Source organism: Somniosus microcephalus, chromosome 5, assembly GCF_052327205.1.
Source record: "Somniosus microcephalus isolate GS21.2 chromosome 5, FLI_Smic_1.0, whole genome shotgun sequence".
In the NCBI taxonomy this organism is placed as follows: domain Eukaryota; kingdom Metazoa; phylum Chordata; class Chondrichthyes; order Squaliformes; family Somniosidae; genus Somniosus; species Somniosus microcephalus.
In genome coordinates, this window is record NC_140991.1 from 153,520,241 (window position 1) to 153,533,637 (window position 13,397).

General features: G+C 47.7%; 1 protein-coding gene across 1 annotated transcript in view; it reads left to right on the top strand.

Annotated features, from left to right (window-relative positions):
• phf14 (PHD finger protein 14) overlaps window positions 1-13,397 on the top strand; it is a 276,564-nt gene that overhangs the window by 170,630 nt on the left and 92,537 nt on the right. The window lies entirely within an intron of this gene.

Genomic DNA, 13,397 nt, shown 5'->3' on the forward strand with positions numbered 1-13,397 from the left:
ACAGGAGGGCACAAGCAGGGATGTCATCAGGAGGACCTGGGTGCAGTGCCGCAAACCTTTCAATGATCTCATTAGATCATGAAATGTTAATACAAAGCCACACTCACCTTCATCCTGCTGTGCCTGTCATTACATCCCCATCACTCTGCCTTTCCTATCCTAATCCTGCACATCCTTACTCTCACCAACTTACCTTGGACCTCCACCCATCCCTCTCTCCCTATCTACATTATCACATCCCCATCTCACTAGCCACCCCTCACACACACCCTCATCCTAGTGCAATGATGCCAATTAACAACACACAAGGGTAGCCACTAGGGTGTTTTATCCAATGTTTATGTAAAGTTTCTATTAATGTGCTGTAAAACACTGAAACCTTTATTTTCAACACTTTGCATTCTTGGACAGATTTGTGTGCACCTTTGGAAGTGGCTTAGAGAGTTGTAGTGAATGGTGAGACGTAACGGTACCTCCCGCAATGGCGATGAATGTGAAAGGAATGGCTTGGGCATTGTAAAGATACTTTATGGTGTTGGTGTGGGGTGGTGCCAACCTGGTGCATCATGTGGTAGCCAGGGTGTACAGCATCAGGTGAAGTAAATCTGGCCATGGTGAGGCCATCGCTGGCCTCCTGGGCAGCAATGTGGTCGGGTGCTGATGCCCTGTGTCCTGTGCAGCATCAGGTGATTGCGGAGAAGGTTGATGGTGTTGTTGGTGCTGCTGGTGTGGGGGCTGATCATGGTCGGATTCTGAGGACCAAGGTGAGACAGTATAAAGGGCATCCATGTTGATTGAATAGATGGCAGGAGAAGTAGAGATGACAGAAGTGATCTGTCACTGGTGAGAGAGTTCTTCCAAAGAGGTGATACTGGATGGAGAGTGGAAAGCCTGCAGAATCTGTGCTGGAAATGGACTGAGAAACAGCTTGTGGCTGAGAAAAGTGAAGATCTGACAGGTGGGAGCTTTTACTGTACATTTGAAACTGTACAGGAAACTGTTGAGGAATCAGCTGGAGCAATGGCCACTGAACTCAGGTTGACATCTGTGGTCCCCGAAAACATGGTTCCCGTGGCCATGAAGTTAAAGTGAAAAAGTAAGTTAAAAAAGCCTGTTAATGATCTGATAACAAGGCAATAATGAGCTTAATCGGGTACCCTGCTGCTGCCTGTCGGGTCTGCTCAGCACTGACAGACCCAACATTGGTAAAGATGAGTGGCGGCGGGGTCCTGACCCACTGTTTTTATTAAAAAAAAAAAAAAAAAAAATTTTAAACTCTTTCCCACTCAACCCGCCACCGATCCCGCCCGCTGACACCCTGCAAAATTCCGGCCACTGCCTCTATTTATAAAGCCCAGGATTCCATATGCTTTATTAAGTGTTTAAGGGATGGTTATCTGGATCAATATGTCGAGGAACCAACTCGGGAACAGGCTATATTGGACTGGGTACTGTGCAATGAGAAGGGACTAATCAGTAATCTTGTTGTACGGGGACCCTTGGGTCAGAGCGATCATAACATGATCGATTTCTCACTCGAAATGGAGAGCGAAGAAATTGACTCAGAGACTAAGGTCCTGAATTTAAACAAGGGGAATTATGATGCCATGAGACGGGAACTGAGTAGGTCTGATTGGACAACGTTCCTGGGAGGACTGGAGGTAGATAAACAATGGCAAACATTTAAAGATAGAATGACAAAATTGCAAAAATTGTTTATACCAATCTGGCATAAAAGGAAATCTAAAAAGGTGACTCAACCGTGGATAACAGGGGAAATTAGAGACAGCATAAAATCCAAAGATAGGGCGTATAAAATAGCCAAAAAAAGCGCCAGAGCGGAAGATTGGGAACAGTTTAAGATAGAGCAAAGGAGGGCAAAGGGCATAATCAAGAGGGGCAAAATAGCTTACGAAAACAAGCTGGCGGAAAATATAAAAACTAACTCCAAAAGCTTTTATAAGTATATCAAAAGGAAAAGACTGGTGAAAACCAAAGTTGGTCCATTGCAGTCAGATACGGGGGAATATATAATGGGAAATAAGGAAATGGCAGATCAACTAAATGCATACTTTGGGTCAGTCTTTACGAAGGAAGACACAAAAAACCTCCCTGGGATATCGGGAAAAATAGGGACATTGGCAAAGGAGGAACTGACGCAAATCAATATCTCTAAGGATATGGTGTTAAGGAAGCTAAAGGGATTGAAGGTGGACAAATTCCCAGGGCCTGATAACATGCATCCTAGGGTACTGAAGGAGGTGGCCCTAGAGATAGCGGATGCACTAAGGATGATTTTTCAGAATTCATTAGACTCGGGAACAGTGCCCATGGATTGGAGGGTAGCTAACGTTACCCCACTATTCAAAAAGGGGGGTAGGGAAAAAGCAGGTAATTACAGACCTGTAAGCCTTACATCAGTTGTGGGCAAAATGCTGGAGTCCATCATTAAGGATGAAATAGCGGAGCACTTAGCAAATGGGGACAGGATAGGACAGAGTCAACATGGATTTACAAAGGGTAAATCGTGCTTGACTAATCTATTGGAATTTTTTGAGGGAGTAACTGGTAGAATAGATGGGGGAGAGCCAGTAGATGTGGTGTACCTGGACTTCCAAAAGGCCTTCGATAAGGTCCCACATAAAAGATTAGCATGGAAAATTGAGGCTCATGGGATAAAGGGGAAAGTATTGGCGTGGATAGGGAACTGGCTGTCAGATAGAAAACAGAGAGTTGGAATAAACGGCTCATTTTCTGAATGGCAGGCAGTAACAAGTGGGGTACCACAGGGATCTGTCCTGGGCCCCCAGCTGTTCACAATTTACATTAATGACCTGGATCAGGGAGTCGGATGCAGCATTTCCAAATTTGCAGACGACACTAAACTAGGAGGGGAGGTGGGCTCAGAGGAAGAGACCAGGAAGCTCCAGAGCGATTTGGACAGACTGGGCGATTGGGCGGATAAATGGCAGATGCACTATAATGTGGACAAGTGCGAAGTTATCCACCTTGGGTGCAGGAACGGGAGGGCAAATTATTATTTAAATGGCAATAGATTGGGAGAGGGGGAAGTACAGAGAGACCTGGGTGTTCTTGTACACCAGTCACTGAAGGCGAGCATGCAGGTGCAACAGGCGGTCAAGAAGGCAAACGGTATGCTGGCCTTCATAGCAAAAGGGTTAGAATACAGGAACAGGGATACCTTGCTGCAGCTGTACAGGGCACTGGTGAGACCACACCTCGAGTACTGTGTACAGTTTTGGTCGCCTCATCTGAGGAAGGATGTTCTTGCCATGGAGGGGGTGCAGCGGCGATTCACCAGGCTGATACCAGGAATGGCGGGAATGACCTATGAGGAGAGACTATGTAGTTTAGGGATGTACACACTGGAGTTTAGAAGATTGAGAGGGGACCTCATAGAAGTGTATAAAATTCTGACAGGTCTAGACAGACTGGATGCAGAAGGAATGTTTCCCTTGGCGGGTGAGAACAGAACTAGAGGACATAATTTAAGGATAAGGGCTAAACCATTTAGGACAGAGATGAGGGGGAATTTCTTCACTCAGAGAGTGGTGAACCTGTGGAACTCATTGCCACAGAGGGCAGTGTACGCCAGCTCATTAAATATATTTAAGAGGGAATTAGATATATTTCTACGGGCAAAAGGGGTTAAGGGTTACGGAGAGAAGGCGGGGACGGGATACTGAATTAAAGGATCAGCCATGATCTCATTGAATGGCGGAGCAGGCACGAAGGGCCGAATGGCCTACTCCTGCTCCTATCTTCTATGTATCTATGTAACTGCTTTGTTAACCTGTCCTGGCACCTTCAAAGATTTGTGCACAAATACCCCCAGGTCTCCTCCTACTTCCTACCAAAATATATTACCTCACACTTTTCTGCGTTGAATTTCATCTGCTATTCCACCAGCCTGCCTATGTCCTCTTGAAGTCTATTACTATCTTCCTCACTTTTTATTACACTTCCAAGTTTCGTGTCATCTGCACATTTTGAAATTGTGCCCTGTACCCCAAGTCCAAGTCATTAATGTATATCAAAAACAGCAGTGGTTCTAGTACTGAACCCTGGTAAATACCACTTTATACCTCCCTCCAGTCTACTTACGATATAAACAATGTTCCCTCTAATTTTCTTTTGGCCTGCGCAGCCCCAGAACTCCACACATGCACGGTTTTTCCATTTAGTGGCACATGCGCGGCCGGCCGGAATCACTCTGAATGTACATTACCAAATGGGGCACATGTGCAGAGGGACGAGAACACAGCAAAAATAATCACGGTGAATAGCTTATACTGGTGAGGCAGAGGTTCTCATTTCTAATACCTGTGAAACGGTATCTGACACAGAGAGAAAGACGGATAGTTTTTTTTCCCTCATAATTTGATTTATTTTTTGAATAAAGTTACATTTTGAAAGAAAGACTTGCATTTATATAGCGCCTTTCATGACCACCGGACGTCTCAAAGCACTTTACAGCCAATGAAGAACTTTTGAAGTGGCGTTACTGTTGTAATGTGGGAAAGCCAATTTGTGCACAGCAAGGTCCCACAAACAGCAATGTGCTAATGACCAGATAATTTGTTTTTGTTAAGTTGGTTGAGGGATAAATATTGGCTAAGACACCGGGGATAATTCCCTTGCTCTTCTTCGAAATACTGCCATGGGATCTTTTACGTCCACCTGAGAGAGCAGACAGGGCCTCGGTCTATAAGCCTCCGAACAGTTGCAACTCTGTTGGACGGAGTATCAGTCAGGAAATAGTTGAGGCTTGTAATAAGGGAACATCTATAATTATGGGGGATTTTAACTATCATCTTAATTGGACAAATCAAATTGGGCAGGGCTGCCTTGAGGATGAGTTCATTGAATCTATTAGGGATGGGTTTCTTGAGCAGTATGTAACTGAACCGACCAGGGGGCAAGCAACCTTAGATCTGGTCCTGTGTAACGAGACAGGATTAATTAAAAATGTCCTAGTAAAGGATCCCCTTGGAATGAGTGACCATAACATGGTTGAATTCCATATTCAATTAGAGGGTGAGAAGGTTGGATCTCAAACAAGCGTGCTAAGCTTGAATAAAGGAGACTATGAAGGTATGAGAGCGGAATTGAGTAGAGTGGATTGGGAAAATAGATTAAAGGGTAAGACGATACATGATCAGTGGTGTACATTTAAGGAGTTATTTTACAACTTCCAAAAAATATATATTCCACTGAGAAGAAAAGGGTGTAAAAGAAAAGACAGCCATCCGTGGATAAGTAAAGAAATTAAGGATAGTATTCGACTAAAAACAAGGGCATATAAGGTAGCCAAATCTGGTGGGAGGATAGAGGATTGGGGAAACTTTAAAAGACAGCAAAAAATAACAAAAAGATTGATTAAGAAAGGGAAGATAGATTATGAAAGTAAATTAGCAAAAAATATAAAAACAGATAGTAAGAGTTTTTATAGTTATATAAAAAGAAAAAGGGTGGCTAAAGTAAATGTTGGTCCCTTAGAGGATGAGACTGGGAAATTAATGGTGGGAAATATGGAGATGGCAAAAACACTGAATGAATATTTTGTATCAGTCCTTACAGTAGAAGACACTAAGAATATCCCAACACTGGACAAACAGGGCTAAAGGGGGGGAGGAGCTAAACACGATCAAAATCACTAAGGAAGTGGTACTCGGTAAAATAATGGGACTCAAGGCGGATAAATCACCTGGACCTGATGGCTTACATCCTAGGGTCTTGAGGGAAGTGGCGGTAGGGATTGTGGATGCATTGGTAATTTTCCAAAACTCCCTGGACTCAGCAAAGGTCCCGGCAGACTGGAAAACTGCAAATGTAACACCCTTATTTAAAAAGGGCAGTAGACAGAAGGCTGGAAACTATAGACCGGTTAGCCTAACATCTGTGGTAGGTAAAATTTTGGAGTCCATTATTAAGGAGACAGTAACAGGACATTTGGATAAACATAATTTAATAGGACAAAGTCAGCATGGTTTAATGAAGGGGAAGTCATGTTTGACAAATTTGCTGGAGTTCTTTGAGGAAGTAACATATAGGGTGGATAAAGGGGAACCAGTGGACGTAGTGTATTTAGACTTCCAAAAGGCATTTGACAAGGTGCCACACAAAAGATTATTGCTTAAGATAAAAAAATCACGGGATTGGGGGTAATATTCTGGCATGGATAGAGGATTGGCTATCTAACAGAAGGCAGAGAGTTGGGATAAATGGTTCATTCTCAGACTGGCAATCAGTAACTAGTGGTGTTCCGCAGGGGTCAGTGCTGGGTCCCCAACTCTTTACAATCTATATTAACGATTTGGAGGAGGGGACCGAGTGTAACATATCAAAGTTTGCAGATGATACTAAGATGGGAGGGAAAGTAGTGAGTGAGGAGGACATAAAAAACCTGCAAGGGGACATAGACAGGCTAAGTAAGTGGGCAGAGATTTGGCAGATGGAATACAATACTGGAAAGTGTGAGGTTATGCACTTTGGCAGGAAAAATCGTAGAGCAAGTTATTATCTTAATGGCAAGAAACTGGAAAGTACTGAAGCACAAAGGGATCTGGGGGTCCTGGTGCACGAAACTCAAAAGGTTAGTATGCAGGTGCAGCAAGTGATTAAGAAGGCCAATGGAATGTTGGCTTTCATTGCTAGGGGGATAGAATATAAAAATAGGGAGGTATTGCTTCAGTTGTACAAGGTATTGGTGAGACCGCACCTGGAATACTGCATACAGTTTTGGTGTCCATACTTAAGAAAAGACATACTTGCTCTCGAGTCAGTACAAAGAAGGTTCACTCGGTTAATCCCGGGGATGAGGGGATGGACATATGAGGAGAGGTTGAGTAGATTGGGACTCTACTCATTGGAGTTCAGAAGAATGAGAGGCGATCTTATTGAAACATATAAGATTGTGAAGGGGTTGGATCGGGTGGATGCGGGGAGGATGTTCCCGATGATGGGTGAAACTAGAACTAGGGGGCATAGTCTTAGAATAAGGGGCTGCTCTTTCAAAACTGAGATGAGGAGGAACTACTTCACTCAGAGGGTGGTAGGTCCATGGAATATGCTGCCCCAAAAAGCTGTAGAAGCTACATCATTACATAAATTTAAAACAGAAATAGACAGTTTCCTAGAAGTAAAGGGAATTAAGGGTTACGGGGAGCGGGCAGGAATTTGGACATGAGTCTAGGTTCGGATCGGTCATGGCCCTGTGGGTAGCGGAGCGGGCCCAGGGGCCGTGTAGCCTGATCCTGCTCCTATTTCATGTGTCTAATTCTGTTAGATTCAGGAGATGGTTCTGTGATAGTAGATTGGCGGTTAGGATCAGATTTTATTGAATGGCGGAGCAGGCTCGAGGGGCCGATTGGCCTACTGCTGCTCCTATTTCTTATGTTCTTATGTCTCACCTGAAAGGCGGCACCTCCAAAGTGCAGCACTCCCTTGGAGTGTCAACCTAGCTTTATGTGCTCAAGTCTCTGGAGTGGGACTTGAACCCACAACCTTCTGACTCAGAGGCGAGTGTGCTACCAACTGAGCCACAGCTGACACTGACGGTTCAAAGCAACAAGGCCTCTAATGGATGCAAAGTTACAGTAGGAGGTGTACGGGGAGGAGAGAAACGGGGAGGATCAGTGGGACTCTGTCACTTATTACCTGTCCTTGGATGAGTGGGAGTGGGGTGAATGGATGGAGGGTTAAGGGTGAGATGAGCGACAGTGGGTAGTGGTAAGATAAAGTCGTAGGAGATAACATAGGAATGAGATTGATGGAGGGAAACATGAGTGATTGGGGAGGGGACAGGAAGAGAGCTACCGTGGGCCACATTTTCTTCCAGACCCCATCACAAATGCAGCCTGCAACCATTTCCCCACCACACCATACCATACCACCACCATCTCCCACCTGAAATGAAAGAAGAAAAAGAGGGAGAAACAAAAATAAGAGTTAAGGGAAGAGAAGCAGAAGAGAAGGTAGAGAGAGACAGAGAAAGAAACAGCGACACAAAGACAGAAGAGATAAGCAAGAGAGTGACCATATTCTCTGACTTACCGTGTGTAAAGCCATGGGAGCTCAACAAGTGCATGTATGTGTACCTTATAAGTGACCATGTGTGACCATCCTTTTGCCTACATAACAACATTTCAGAAGTAATTCATTTGATGTGAAATTCATTAGGATATTCTGATAATGTGATAATTCATTATATAAATGCAAGTTCTTTAAGAAATTGTAATTGTTCTCAAATGGAAAAAATGCTACTATTTTTAGCATAATTGTTAAATAGTCTGTGTAATTACATATTTCTTCATTTGCTTATTGAAATTTTGGACTGATCTTATTCAACTAATCAATCAATGGTGTGGTTTTTAAACAACGAGTAATAGAAAACAGATTCTGTTGACGATTTTTATTATTATACAAAAAGCAGTTTGATAAAGATATATTATTTGTTTTAATTTTACAAATGATGTATGTCGCAGTCTTATTCATCCCTTTCTACAGGCCCTGCAGAGATGATCATTTTTTGGGCAGTAGTGTTAAGCGGTTAGTTAGTTTTTAATTTAGTTTAAAGTTAATGTGAAGTGGTCCAATGGCACACACTATGGGCTTTATACAACATGGGAATAAAAGACAATGGGGGAGAAATTCAGTTGTTTACGCCACCCGTTAGTGCCTTAAGAGGGCGATAAGTGGGACGCAAGGCGGCTAGTGCCCGGGCGCGGCGAGACCTGCGCCTTTCGCGAAATTGAGCGGACATTTAGCGCCGGCGCAAAACCGCAACGCCCGCTCAGCTGCGCACGCAGCTCCTATCGTCATTTCATGGTGCAACGTCCTTGGGGCGCCCCGAACCGGAAATTCAGTGGCGCCCCCCTCCTTTCCGCCTGGCGCTCCCAGCGACTGGTTGACTGGAATGGTTGGAGGGGCTGGGGGGGCGCTATTTAAAGGGGGCTCTTCCTGGCTTCTTTGTGGTAGCCATTTTTGGACCACTCCTTCTGCGAGAGAGAGAGAGATTTGCAGAGAGACAAAGGGAGAGAGGTTTCTGCATTGAATCAGCGCTCGCAGAGGTACTTCTGGCTTCGGCCCAGAACTTTGTAGTTGGTTTGCTTTTTCACTGGCATAACCTTGAGTGGCCACATACTATGGGGGCTGCAATGGGTGGAAACGTTGGGCTTCTCCATTACATTGAGAGGGCTCAGAGACACCGAGAGAGAGTGCCAATCATGGCCAGATGGAGGAGGGCCAACAGGCGTTGGCACACGAGACCTTACCGTCCCAGGGTTTTCCGCCAACAGTTCTCATACCTCAACATGTCTGAGGAGCAGTGTTTTCGGAGGCTGCGATTCAGCAGGGAGGTGGTCACTGAGCTCTGCCACCTGCTTCAGCCAGATCTGCAGCCTCAACTGAGGAGCAGGACGTCTCTGTTGGTGGCAGTGAAGGTGACAGTGGCTCTCAACTTCTATGCCACCGGCTCCTTCCTTTCCGCTACTGGGGACATTGCCAATATCTCCCAGTTTGCGGTGCATTGCTGCATCCGTCAAGTCACGAATGCCCTCTTTAAAAGGAGACGTCAGTACATCTTCCCCATGACCCTGGACAAGCAGCAAGAGCGAGCAGTGGGATTTGCAAGAATAGCGGGCTTCCCCATGGTCCAGGGCGCCATTGACTGCATGCATGTGGCTTTGCGGGCGCCGCAAGAGAATGCCGAGGATTACCGCAACCGGAAGGGGTTCCATTAGTTGAACGTCCAGTTGGTGTGTGACCACAGACAGCTGATACTCGCTGTCAATGCCCGCTTTCCAGGCAGCAGCCACGACGCCTTCATCCTGCGCCAGACTTCTGTGGCAGACCTTTTCGAAGCCCCGGCTCACCCAGGAGGCTGGCTTCACGGGGACAAGGGCTATCCTCTGTGCACCTGGCTGATGACCCCGCTCCGTGCGCCCAGCACCCCTGCTGAAGAACGATACAATGAGAGCCATCAAGCGACCAGGAACATCATTGAGCACACAATCAGCGTGCTCAAGCAACGGTTCCGCTGTCTGGACCATTCCGGGGGAGCCCTTCAATACTCACCTGAGCGACTCTCCCATTTCGTTGTAGTGTGCTGCATGCTGCATAACCTGGCAATCCTCAGGACTCCGCCACTGCCACCAGACATTGGAGCACCAGCGGAGGAGGGAGAGGAGGAGGAGGAGGAGGAGGAGCACCAAGACGGGAGGGAGGCAAAGTGCAAGGGCCGTCCGCCAGCGGCTTATTGCAGGTTGGTTCTAGGCCCCCTCTGAGGGAATGGCTTGTGCCATTGAAAGAATATGAATGGAACCGTTCCGCAACCCCTAAGCCGGTCAAGGCAACAAATAGTTCAAAGAGCAAACATGCACATTCTGAATAAAGACACTTCTTTATTTAACAAACTGTGTGCCCTTCCCGCATGACAAAGTAACAGAGAGAAACCCCAATAAAAGCAGTCAGACACATAACTGGCTCTCACAACCTGGAGACAATGAACAAAAGAGTAACCAAAAAATGACCACGATCCTCGGCCTTCAATAAAAAAATTAACAGCATTTTGCCACACCTCCTACTTTTTGCCCTTCGAGGGTGATCTGCTTCGCTTGCGAGATTGGCCCCTTCCCACCCTGCAGCTCCTCCGCAATGGGACCCCAGTGGCTGCAGCAAGGCTGGGGGAAGGCTGTTGAGTGTCAGAAACTGAGTCGGCAGATGCTCTTGAAGTACGGCCTGGACCAGCTCTGGGCCTGGTGGGCCCGGCTGCTGACTGCTCCAACTCTGCATGGGCTGCAGCAGTCTGTCCTACAGGTGGTGGCAGCTGCAGTGGAGAAGTGACAGTGTTGGCAGCAAGAATGCTGCCATCCTGACAGAGGACAGCCACTCCCTGGTCGGACAACACACTGGCACTCCCACGGGGCAGCACTGCAGCATGCGGAGCAATCTGCTGAAGCACAGACTGCTGGCCTGCTGCGGCGCGGCAAGGGCCCTGGCGATTCGTGCCCGATCCAGCGAGGGTGGCAGCAGTCAGTGCTCATGTGGCCTCAATCTGCGTCTGCATCAGACCAGCCACTGACTGCATTGCACCACTAAGCACTTGCGTGGAAGCTGCCTGTGCTGCGCCGAAGTCCTGCAGACTCCTTGCCAGTGCTGCGCCGAAGTCCTAGACACTCCTTGCCAGTGACTCAATGGATTCGGGCATCCTTGCCACTGCAGCCATGAGCTCAGTGTGCCTGTGTTCCGCCTGGGCGCTCATTTCAGCGAGGAGCCGCACCTCTTCTGCGCTCACTGTAGCAGGACTCGAGGCCAGACTCTCCCTCCGGGGAGAAGGCCGCCGAGCTTCCCTACCCCCCCCCCCCCGCGTTGCTGCAGCCCGCTGGGCCCTGGAGCTTCACCCTCCTCGGACCATTCCCCCCTGCTCCCCTCCAGGGACGACGTGTCCCCATTATGGCCATGGGCTGCCTCGGCTGAGGGTGGCACTGATGGTCCGGCTTCCTCTTCCTCCTCGCCTTCAGAGTCACTTACAGTGGCAGCTTGAGGGCCCGCCTCCTCACCTGGTGAATCAGCATCTGAAAGCAGGGAGGTACAAGAGTTGCTTTAGCGTGAGGACAGGGCGGCAGCGAGGGAGGCATGAGTGCTGCAATGCACTGTATTGGTTCGATAGTGGCAAAGGATGCTGGTGTGAGGCACAAGTGGAAGGAGAGGGGTCAAAAAGGTGATGACCTTACCATTGCTGTCCAGAACGGGGTCGGCATCTCCAGTGGCGACGGGGCCAATCATCCGGCCTGCCATAATCCGCTGGACTCGCTGCTCCAGATCGCTGAGGTCTTGAAGGTGAGGCCGGCCTCCCCCGGTCCGTTGCTGCTGCCTCCTGTTATGGGCCAGCTTGCCCTGCAAGAGAAAGGACGGGCTTGGAGTACAGTGTGAAGCCCTGATCTTGGCTGCACTGCCTCCCATGGTCGAATAGCCCTTACAGTGTGAAGCCCTGATCTTGGCTGCACTGCCTCCCATGGTCGAATAGCCCTTACAGTGTGAAGCCCTGATCTTGGCTGCACTGCCTCCCATGGTCGATTAGCCCTTACAGTGTGTAAAGTGTTGAATGTGCGTGTGAGTTTCATGAAAGGTCCATAGGTGTTGGATGAGGGCTGGGCATTGGGGCTTTCAGGACCCTTTGGCCATAAAGTGAGGTGGACATGCAGGGATGAAGAGGATTCTGAAAAGGCCACTCACCCTGACGACCCGAGTGAGGTCGTTGAACTTCTTCCTGCATTGCACAGGGGTCCTAGGCACCATGCTGCTGGAGGTCACTCTGTGAGCCACCTCCCTCCAAGCTTTGCGATAGTCGTTGGGCAGCGGCCTCCTGCCACTGTCCGGAAACAGGATAGATCGCCTGCGCTCCACCGCGCCAACCAGAACCTGCAAGGCCCCCTCACTGAACCGCTGCGCTCGCTGCCTGGCCCTCTCCATGGTCCTAGGCGTTAGAATGTGGCAGCAGGTCTGTCCAGGCCAAGAATCACGGCTCCGATGTGCAGGGTGTGGCTGCAATCCAAGATCGAACCTCCCCTTTAAGAGCTTACCGGCGCCAGCGTGTCTGCGTGCAATCGCTAACTGGCCGCACCTGCGCTGTGCCCGCCCTTGGTGGTAGCGCCTCGCTTCTCTGGCTTAGCGCCTTAAGACAGTCGTGCAGCACCTGTTTTAGGGCTCCAAGCAGCTCCTGTGGCGAAGCAGGTCAATTTAGCAGTAGGTGGCGATAATTTGCGCCAGGCACTAAATTTCGCGCCCGCTCGAGTATTACGCCCCAAACGTGGCGATACTGAATTTCTCCCCCAATGTGTGGCACTGACAATCTAATACCATTGTGACATTTTCATTTGCATGCTCAAGACGTGGTTTCCCCAGAATCTGTTGAGCCTATACTATCTTCACACATATGTGCAGGATGCATATCATTAAAATAATGAAAAAGACCCCTCTAGTTAGGTAATCTGTCTTTATTAAATTAAGATTTGTACACAATAAATTGACTTGACAATACCCAGCATAGTATGAACTATTTTGTATACTCAGTTACATACAATGACAAAAAAAAGTATCAAAGCACAGAAAATAAGTGAATGGTGTGGTCCACTTAGGGAAATGGTTGGTTGCCAGTACTAGCACTATACGCAATAATTTGCCAAAGTTCTTCCCAGATGTCTAAAACCAAAGAAAGATGCTTTAAGTGAGAGTCTTCAAGATCTCAGATGACAGGTTTGGAACTCTCGTATTCAGTTCAGGTCCACATATTAGGCAGCAGTGTTCCAGTATTACTGTTGCATCTTAAGAGACCAATGGGTTAACACAACCTGTCTCACCTCCATTTTACTGAG